Source organism: Petaurus breviceps, unplaced genomic scaffold (genome assembly GCF_028583685.1).
Source record: "Petaurus breviceps papuanus isolate PSGF00001 unplaced genomic scaffold, PetGlider_PUasm1.0 185, whole genome shotgun sequence".
NCBI classification, from domain to species: domain Eukaryota; kingdom Metazoa; phylum Chordata; class Mammalia; order Diprotodontia; family Petauridae; genus Petaurus; species Petaurus breviceps.
Window position 1 is genome coordinate 37,041,211 of NW_027185797.1, and position 11,128 is coordinate 37,052,338.

Below are 11,128 nucleotides of genomic sequence, written 5' to 3' on the forward strand. Positions count from 1 at the left end.
TATTGCCCTAAGTCATCAGGTCCTCAGCTTGGCACTGAAGGTCACCATGATCTTGCTTCATTTTGTCTTTCTGGTTTTCCTCCTCATGACCCCCTTCATGCATTCTAGGTTCCAGATGGGATTATTTGTTTTACCCAGACCTTAGCCTCCCATCTTCTAACCCTGGAGTTCTGTGCCAGCCACCCTTTTCCCACCTCCCCTACCACCATTTCTTTTCTCTCTTCTCTCTTTGTCTCTCTCTCCTTTCTCTCTCTGTGTCTCTCTGTCTCTCTATCTCTGTGTGTGTGTGTCACACACACACACACACACACACATTCCTCCTCTCTGAATCTTTCTCTTCCTTGAAGGCTCAGTTCAGGCATAATCTCCCCTGAAAAGTGCCCCCTGATTCTCCCCGTGGCAGTGCTCCCTCCCACCACAAACAACCCTGCCTTCGCTTGCCTGGCTGCCGTTGTATCAGCCACTAGAATGTCAGCTCCATGAGGGCAGGGACCATCCCATTGCTCAGTCTTTGGGTCCACAGTAGGTAGTTCATGTTTAATAAATCACAAGCTGGAAGGAATGGCCAAAGTTGCCTCCATCTTACACAGAAAGCGGAGGCTCACAGGGCTGAGGAGTGGGAGCTCGCGCTGAAATCTTTCTGTACAGCTGAAGTCTACATCAGGGGCCATCTCTTCCCTGAGGTCATTTCTGCCACCACCACCACCACCCCGCCCCAAGTTAAAGAAGTTTCCTTCCTCCATGCCGAGAGCTTGTAGACTGAATCTCTCCATTGTCCTTATCACAGTTTGTACTAGTTGCGTGGCTGTACTCTCGGTAGACTGTGAGCTTCTTGAGGGCAGGGACTGTCATTTTGGTCTCTCAGTGTCAAGCCTCTCCCCTTGTGGTCCATCCTCCAATCAGCTGCCAAAGTGACTTTCTTTGGGGCAAACATATCATTCACTCCCCTGTTCAATAAACTCCAGGGGCTCCCTATTACCTATTAAAAAGAACTTCTCCTGCTTGTTATTTAAATTTCTCGATAACCTGATTCCTCCCTACCTTTTCAATCCATTTATACAATAGTCCTCTGTGAAAATTCTGCAGCCCAGACATACTTTCCTATTCACTGTTCCACATGCTCAGCATTCTCCCCTCTGGTTTCCATGCCTTTGTGGTGGCTGGTTGTCCTGCCTCCTTGTCTCTGCCTCCCGGCATCTGCAGCTTCCTTCAAGTCTCAGCTCAAGGTCCACCTTGTGCCAAAGCCCCCTGCCTCCTCCCCACCTGCCATCCATCACGTTTCCCTCTAGATTGCCTCGTATGATTTCATTGGTTATCTTGTATATTTCTATATAATCCCATGTTGTCTCCCCCATCAGAATGTAATATCCTTGAGGATAAGGACATTTTCACATGAGTCTTTGTATCTTCAAATGCTAATTACAGTGCCTCTCACAAAATAAGCACAATAACATTTTTGTTTGCTTTATCTTCACATTCTTACCATCAGGCCAAGAACTAGGCATTTATGTACTAGGCATTGGTGAGTGCTAATAAAATTGAATTGAATTAGACCAAAAGAGGCATGGGGGGGGGGGTTACAATGAAAGGATTTAGAGTAGGCTTTTAGATGTCATATGTTACATGGGATGCTCAGGGCATCTTGTGGCATTCCCAATTTCACTCGTGTATCAAGGCTGGGAGGCACTTAACAGTCCTGGAACATGGGGGTCAATTATCACCAAATCTAGATGTCCAAAAGTGCTGTCATCATCCTTTCCCAAAGTGTAAAGTGGGTGAAGTGAGGATCCCCAAAGAGGACTGAAGATGCACTGGACCAGTATTTACCTCCTTCTTGGCTCTGCCCTGGTCCACCATCTGCAAGTCTTCCCCCCAACTCTGTGGCCCACAAGACGGGAGGCACCATCTCCTGGTAACATTCTGTTCCCCCACGCAACAGCAGGTACAGTCCTGGGCTTTCTGCACCCAGCTCCATATCCCCAGAAGAGGTTAGAGAGAGAGTGCTCCCACTCTACAAAGGACAGGAGAAGCAATATAAGCCGATAAGGAGATGTGGTGTTTATCTCCTTATCTCCAATATTGATTGGGACATTGTTTGGGAAGAAGAGTTTAGGGAGAGGTAATGGGAGAAGAGGAACCTGGAGTGCCAGGCTTCTAGCTCCCCTTCTCCTTCCCCCCTTTTGGGGTCTTAAGTATCTGACTCACCAATACCATACACTCCGAGGACCCAACCCTTTGACTAATACTACATACCATCGAGGTGACTGTACATCTGCCCCCATACATGCACCCTATCTATGATGTAATGGGCAGTTTAAAGTCATAAGACCTAGGTTTGAATAGCAACTCCTCTAATTACTACTTGTGTGGCCTTAAATGAGTCATTTCCCCTACTTCAGTTTCCTTAGATAAAAAATAAGGAGTCTAAATTAGATTATCTCCATTACAACTCTACATCTTATTACTCTAGGATCTCAGGCATTTTATACACACACATACACACATACAAACCCACAGACACACACATATGTGCACACACATACACAGACATACACACACACACATACACACACAATTTGATTCTTAAATCACTACACTAGGATCTCTGATACCTAGTTTCTTCCATTTCTACCCCATCCAAGGTATCGAGGCCCCAGTCCTCATGTCTTCATCCATCTGTCCTTCCTTTTCCCTCTTGCTTCCTCAAGGAACAGAGATACGGTCAGGATTTAGGGTCTTGACATTTATTTAATATTTAGTCTCAGGCCTTCCTCACTGCCTCACAAAATTATATATGACTCATTGCTTCCTGAATGGAAAATCCCCATGACTATGGACCACCATTGTGAGGTTAGACACACCTTGTCAAGGATACTGTGGAAAGAATTACTGTTACGAGGAAAGATGAACTTGGTTACTTCCAAAATCTAACCCATCTCTGAGAATCTTTGATGCCATGACTGCAGGAAACATATTTGCTAACTTATGTATAAATGCTTACCTTAGACCAGGGCTTAATAAACTGCTTCCACTGGTGACCCCTTTTCACATTCGGTTATCATTTATTGGCATTACATGGCCTAAAGGCATGCATAGTGCAAAGTTTGCATGCTTTGTGTTCAGAACCAAGGTTGCACTAAAATTGCTCAATGAAATATGGGCAAGTGATGCCAGAAACACCTTGGATTTATTACACATTTGATTTTGAATTAATTTTTGGTCTTTGCAAATTCAGAAACCTTTTACTGTTGCCAAACTTTTTGTGCCTCCATATGGGGTCACAAACCACAGTTGTAGAAGTGTTGTGTTAGGCCACAAGTGAGGGTGACCTGAGGATGCTCCTCAATGTCCAGAGGCCCTCTGGTGGGGAAAAGGAGAGCCCAGTCAGAGTCTAAAAGAGGGACCCCCGCCCCCCACAGTAGTCTGGATACTATCACTTAAAACTCAAAGAGACTAACTTTGGACAGCTGAGTTAGCAGACTTACCGGCACACACATCTAGTCAAAAACGCTTTCCTTATCCATAGATCTAACAGGTCAATTTTTCTATATTCCTCTATTTTAATTATATTATCACCCTTCATATCTAAATCATTTACCCATTTTTACCTTATTTAGGCATACGGTATGAGATACTGGTCTATATCTAGTTTCTGTCAAATTGCTTTCCAGTTTTCCCAGCAATTTTTGTCAAATGGTGAGTTCTTGCCCCCAAAGCGTGGGCCTTTGGGTTTATCAAACATGGGATTACGATGCTAATTGACTACTGTATCTTGCATGTCTAATCTATTCCATGGACCCACCAATCTATTTCTTAGTTCCAAATGTCTTGATAAAACCATGAGTCTTTGAGTCACTGCTTCCCTTTGCAGACATTCACTGAGAAGAACTTTAATGATCTCTTCTAGAAATTTTCAAGGAATTAAAGTCAAGCTCACTAGACTCTAGTTCGCAAATTCCATCCTCTTTCCTTTTTATTTTAAGGGGGAAAAAGTGGGAACATTTACCTTTCTCCACTCCTTTGCAATCTTTCCCCTTTCCCAGTCCTTCACAGACCTTTGAGAATAGCTCAGGAACCTCACGTTTCAGTTTTTAGTGCCAAGGATTTAGTTGATATGGACTCAACTCAAACTCACCAAGTGCAGCTAGGCATTTCCTTCCTGTCTCAGCCTTTAACTTTCTTAAAAATGGCTATCAGGATTAGAATCTAAATCGAATCAGAAAGCATGTAGTAGAATGAGCCTTAGACTAGGAGTCAGAAGACCTGAATCTTGGTTCTGCTGCTTACAATCTGTATGACCCTGGACAAGTCACTTAAAGTTACTGAGCCTCAGTTTCCCCATCTGTAAAGTGAGAAGGTTGAGCTAGATGATCTCTAAGGCCCCTTCTGGTCCTAAATTCCATGATCTTCTGATCCTATGACCCCAAGATTGGGTCTCTTTCCACTCTGCCACTCAGACTCTAGCTGCAAACTATCCATCTGCCTTTCAAGCATGTCCTACCCCTACATGGGACATTTTTAACCAGGAATCTGGAGAAGAATTAGTTCTGGTTGACCTTTATCCCAAAGAATGCCAAGAAGGAGTCATCATTGTCCCCTAGCCCCAATATCACCACTCAGTTCTCCTTAGCAAGTCAGGAAGAGACCCAGGGACAGAACAAAGCAAGGAGCTGCCTGAATGCAGCCAGGATAGGAAGGTTAGAGCAGGAACTCCAAGAAGATAATCCTTCGTTTTGTTTAACTGTCACTGCCTCATGCCTACTTTGCTTCCTCTTAGTTCCCATCTTAATTCTTTAGAAAAGCCATCTTTTTTTAACTAAACCAGTTAAAGGGAAATGAGATTCCTTTTTTTCTGGTCCAGATAAGTTGGAGAGCTCTGGACCCCCATGGGATGAGATGACTAACTCACCGAAAGACATAAAAGAAAAAAAAAAACTTTATAGAGAAGGTTTTTTGGGTGCAGCTGTTAGAGTTTTTGTCCTTTGCTCTGGGACCTTTACAGGTTTGATGGAGTCCTTCCTCACCTGTGGAGGGCCTGCCCAAGACCAGAAACCCCAGCCTCCTCTAAGATGATAGGTGGGAGACACTGAATGTATTACATGGCTAATGTAATTACGTGGCAGAGGAAGAGGAGACAGAGGAGACCATTCCTTTGCCAATGTCGCACTGGGGTATGAATTAGTAACCATAAACTTTGGATATTTCCATTCCAAGAGGGAGGCAAACAGGTAGGACAATATCAAGTCCAATCCTACCATCCAAGCTGCCATTGACCACACTGCAGGTGCTGCAGGAGGGACTGCTTGTGTGATGACCAGGCAGCCTTTTGGCATGGTGAAAGTGAAAGACCTTTCTCAGTTTGGACAGGGGCCTAGCAAATTACTGCTTAAAGACATACACCCAAGTGGGCTTTCGAGACTTCTATAAGGACTACAGCACTAATTGCCAACATTGTGGAGAACTCTGTTCCCTTCTTGTGCTATAGTTTCTGTGAACAAGTCATGAGGAAGATAGTGGGATTGGAGGAGAATTCAAAGCTGAGTGGGGTGCAGAAGGTAGCTGCTGGCTCTTTGGCTTCTGCTTTCGCTGCCCTGGTGTGGTGCCCCACAGAGTTGGTGAAGTGTCGACTACAGACCATGTACAAAATGCAGACATCAGGGAAGCTAGCAGAAGACCAGAACACAGTATGGTCGGTAGTAACAGGCACTCTTTGAAAGCATGGCCCTCTGGGTTTCCACCATGGACTCTCCAGCACTTTACTTAAGGAAGTACTTGGATATTTCTTCTTCTTTGGTAGCTGTGAACTGAGTCGATCATATTTTGCATCAGGAAGGTCAAAAGATGAGTTAGGACCTATCCCTTTGATGTTAAGTGCTGGCTTTGGAGGTATCTGCCTCTGAATTGCTGCATATCCAATGGACTGTATGAAATCAAGAATCCAAGTTCTTTCCATGTCTGGAAAACAGGCTGACTTCTTGGGGACATTTGCAAATGTTTTGAAAAATGAAGGGATGGGGCCTTATATTTTGGACTGAAACCTACTTTGATCCTGGCTTTCCCTGCCAAAAGGGCCCTGTTTTGGGCATAAGAATATAGTAGGAAGTTGATGATGAGCCAATGTGAAGCCTACTAAAGGGTCTTGGTAGAAGCGGGACTGGATCAAAAGACTGCTGCTTTCCATCTCTATGTTTCGCTGAGTATGGAGAACAACATAGAATTGTTCTAACTTCATAGGATTTTTCCCTTCCTCTCCCCACCCACCTTCCCTCTCATTTCCCCAAAGACCTAAATGTCCATAAAGTTCTATCTCTTCTTCTAGCCAGGAATACAGTCAGTGAGTTATGTCTCCCCAATGAACCTGTCTTGAAAATGGCTTCGGAAGGGTCCATGGAGACTCTTAACATCCCTTGTCTGTCCTTGTCTTTGGAGTATGAATAGTGTAAGGACATGAAGTGAAGGATGTAGTTTGGCTTCTTGTCTTTAACTTGGAAGTGGATCAGAAGAAGTTGTAAATAATTATTTAAATAACCCAATTTGAATTTATGGCTTCTTTTTCAGAAGTACCTATTGAGATATCCTGAGCAATCAGTTTGTAAAATAGAATTTTCTTTGTCTCTGGTGGAAAAAAAAAAAGATGCTATGTGGGAGCACTATTGGACAGTTACCACGAAGTAATGGCTGCTTGGAATTATATCCACCTGGAGTTATTATGGGGCAGATGGAAAATCTTAAAGGCAGGGGCCGCATTAAAGTTCAGGGTTGGGGTGCAATTTAGGTTAGGGGATTGGGAGCCTTTGGCCTGGGTTTTGGATATATAACCATGGAGATCAGGAGCAAGATTAACTTTAAGTTTGGGGTTGAAGCTAGGACCCTATTTAAGGTTGAAGTTTTGGGAGTGGAGTTGAGGTTTGAATTAGCCTTCGGTTTAATTTGTTTTTTAGTTATTTATAGACAAATTTAGGGTTAGAAGAGAAAGATGTGAAACACAAATTAATCAGTTACTAACAGAGCTATTGTTTGACCTCTCATCCAATTGACAACTTTCATCATTTATTCAGTATTAGATTAGACAGTAAAGTGGAAAATATATTAGCTGACAACTCCAAGCCTCCTACATAATTTAAATGAAAATTGTAAAAAGTTCAAGAACTTCTTTGCAATTCAAAAGGTCTTTTAATTCCAATTTCCATTCTCCATAGAACAATAGCAGGTCATTGTTTATTGACTTATATAAAACAAATAACCTTTTTTTTCCTTCAGTTGATGCTAAAAAGTCAGTATCAATTCTCCATCCATATAAATTATAATCATAAAGTTTCTTATTAAACCTCAAGCTATAATTGTGGAATCCTTAACTAAGATGGAGGCTGTTAGATATTATCCCCTTTGCAATGACTCCTGGGCTTTCATCTCCCTCCCACTCAGATGATCGCCTTCAACATGTGTTCGATTTGGGAGTGATGCTTTAATCTCATCATCACGTTCAAGTGAAGATATTAGCCATGTAATACACATGCTCTATTCTTTAAAATCTATTTAATTTTTAATTTATTATACAAAACAAACTCTACTTTTGAAAAACACTATATCCTGAGCAATCATTCTTGTGTTAACTACTTTACAATTTCTATATAAGCAGTGATTCTCCAAAAGCTGGAAGATCTTAAGTTTTCTCAGATAAGCATGTGCATGAATAGAGGCAAATAGACCCCCCCCCCCAATTTTTTTTAAATGAGTCTGATAGGGGAGTGGCTGGATGAGATTATTTTTAAAGAAGTCACTAAATTTTATTCCACCATTAATGCAGGCTATTCTGACTTTAAGGTAGCAACTTATTTTATTCTTTGGAGCCCATTGAGATGAGCTCTTTGGAGCTCAAGAGATCATTTTGTAGTTATTCTTGTCTTACAGATCTCCAGAATCTCTAGAAGTAAGGGGTCACATGGGTGGGGATCACAAAGTAGGAAGCAAATGGATAAAAGAACCTTAGAAGTAGTTAAAGCAGGAGGCCCCTGAGATGTTAGAATGTTGAGACAAATGCTGCCATTCCTGCTGTGTGTACCCCCAAAACTGTGTGCAACAGAGATCCTTACCCAAATAATACCCAGAGGCTTCTCAAGGTAGGAAGCAGAAAAGAATGATTTATTACAATCTCGAGAAAGGGCAACCCCCCCCCCTTCTGACAAATAGTCAGGAAGAAGAAGCAATTTACAAAAGGAAATGGCAAAGTTATAAAGCCCTAACACAGAATTCTCCCCCATCCCCCTTCTGACCCTTTTCTTCCATTGCCTGGAAGTCAGGTGCATAATCTACGGGCAGCAATCTACCTCAAGTACGGGAACAAGGAAACAGTAGACCACTCAATGTACATTTGAGAAATCACTTCTGTCCATATTTGGAATATCTTATGCTGAGGTGTGGCTAAGGAGAGGGATGACTCCCTACTGCTCTGAGTTTTGAGCCCTTGTAAATCAGGTGATTTCTGGTGAAGGGAACTTGGGCCTGTTCCCCATGAAAAGCCTTACTAGATTTGAGAGAATAATCTGAGAAATTTTCACTTCTTTCACTCAACTGCCAAATATTTGGATTCCAGCACCTTTCTCTATGCTTCTTTTCATCTGCCTCTGTACTCCGCCAGACAAAAACTCCAGTTACCCAAGAGGGTGGAGAAGAGGTTGTTGGGAGGGAATGTCTCTTCTCATATGCCCTCCACTATATGTAAGTACATTCAGACCAAAGCTTCTTGAAGCTATGACCTGAGCTTCCACCAAGAATAGCAGCAGATACTTCCCCTCACCCTAAAGGGCTCACACTATGATACCAGTTAAGTTGGGTTATGATGTTGATTCTATATCACGGATAAAATTGAGGTTAACGTTGCTGTCAGGGGAGTTAAAGTTGTAGTTGAACTTTATAAGATCATATGAATTAAAGAAAATGGGAGATCATCTAATTCAACCCTTTCTTCATTTTTAAAATAAAGAAACTAAGACTCAGAAAGTTTAAGTGATTTGACCAATATGACATAGGTAATAAAAAGATTTAGGTTTCCAACCCCAGGTCTCCACTACCAAAATCCAATGGTCTCTCCACTATCTGATAACATTTTAGATTTGAGTTTGGATTGAGTTTCTAGTCAAACTAGTGCTGGGATTAGGGTCAGCACTGGAGTGCATAATTGGCTTCACCAGTAGGGTAAGTGTTGTTACTTAGATTTGCACTTTGTGGTCTCAGCTAGGGTCTGAGCTATATATGTGTGCGTGTGTGTGTGTGTGTGTGTGGCCGTGTGTGGCCGTGTCACCCCCTCTTCCCAGACAGGAGTCCGAGACAATTGGCTTGGGAAGATCATTGGTGATTCCATGGGGTGAATGAAATTGGGGAATATTTGCTGACTGTGAAAGTAATGAAGGGAGGGACCTTCCTTGGTGAATGCCTCTTTTTAACTCAAGCTTTGACTCCTCCAGACACCAACCATCTAGTACAAATCCCAGGGGATCCCTCATGCCTCAGCCTCTCCTCATGATGAGATGCAGTTTGCCTTCATCTCTTCCAAGGGCAGGCATCCAGGTACTTTGTGACCTGGAGGCAATGAGAGATAAGATCTAAAGTTTCAACCCTTTTTTTTCCTTTTCTCAATCTTCATCCCTCTTGACTTCTCTGCAGCCTTTAACAATGTCAATCACCTTTTCCTTCTTGATATGCTCTTCTCTGGGTATTCACAATACTATTTTCTCCTGCCTCTCCTCCTATGTATCTGACTCTTCCGTTAGAGGCTCCATTACTAGACCACCATCCAGGTCACACTTGTTGACTGTGAGTGTCCCCCAACGCTCTGGACTAGGTCCTCTTCTCTTTTCCTTCTATACCATTGCACTTGGTGATCTCATCAGCTTGAAGGTTTTCAACAATCATCCCTGTGTAGACAGTTCTCAGATTTCTATGTCTAGCCCTAACCTCTAGTCTCACATCTTCAGCTGCCTGTTGGACATCATGAACTAGATGTCCCACAGACATCTTCAACTCAACACATTCAAAACTAAACTCGTTGTCTTCCTTCCTTTCTCTCCCCCCAAAAAAGGAAAACACACACACACACACACACACACACACACACACCCCTCTCACATCTTCCCAATTCCCCTCTTGCTGCAGAGGATACCACTATCCTCCCAGATAACTGGATTGGCAGCCTTGATGCCACCTCAACTCCTCATCTCTCTCATCCTCCTCCAGAAGCAATCAGTAGCTAAGTCCTGTCTTTTCTCTTTTTGCGAAATCTCTTATATACACCCACCTTCTTTCCTTTCACACAGCTGCCACCTGGGCCAGCCTTTATCATCTCAGACTTGGTCTATTGCAATATCCTTCTCATTGGCCTTTCTGCCTCAAGTCTCTCCTTGTCCCAATCCATTCTCCAATCTGTTGTAAAACTGGTCTTCCTAAAACATGTGTTTCAGCATATCACACATCTACCTTCATGATCAAATATAAAATCTTGTATCTGGCTTTTCAATCTTTCATGAGTTCACACACACACACACACACACACACACACACACACACACACCTCTCTCCCTCCATGTTCTGGCTTTCTTGTTATTCCTCAATAGTCCTAACTGTTACACCAGTGACATTGTGTTCTTTCCTGTTCCTCAAACTGTACACTCCATTTTCCAACTCTGGGCATTTTTTGGTAACCATCCTCTATGCCTGCAGCTCTCTCCTCCTCTCTGTCTCCTGGTTCCCCTGACTTCCTTCAAGTTTCAGCTAAGGTCTCATATTCTTCAAGAATCTTTTAATCTATGCTGTATGAATCTTCTTTTGTATAGGTATCTGTGTTGTTTTCTCCCTGATTAGATAGCAAGATCCTTGAGACTAGAGACAGTTTGGTCCTTTCTTTGTAACCCAGTTGTTATCCCAGTGCCTGGCACAGAGGACATGCTAAATAAATACTAGTTAAGTGACTCAGGTTGTCCCCTTTGCCAGGAATACTTTACTTCCCCATCTTCACCTGTTTAACTCCTACACATCCTTTAAGGCCCAAGTTAAACACTGACTGTTGTAAAAAGATTTTCCTGATATCTTTGCTTGGCAATAACATTACCCCCCTCCAATTAATACAAATAGA

At 42.7% G+C, this 11,128-nt stretch overlaps 1 pseudogene; it reads left to right on the top strand.

Annotated features, from left to right (window-relative positions):
- The window catches only part of LOC138161391 (mitochondrial ornithine transporter 1 pseudogene), an 18,391-nt pseudogene extending 12,258 nt beyond the window's left edge, over positions 1-6,133 (top strand).
- The last annotated feature ends 4,995 nt before the right edge of the window (positions 6,134-11,128 follow it).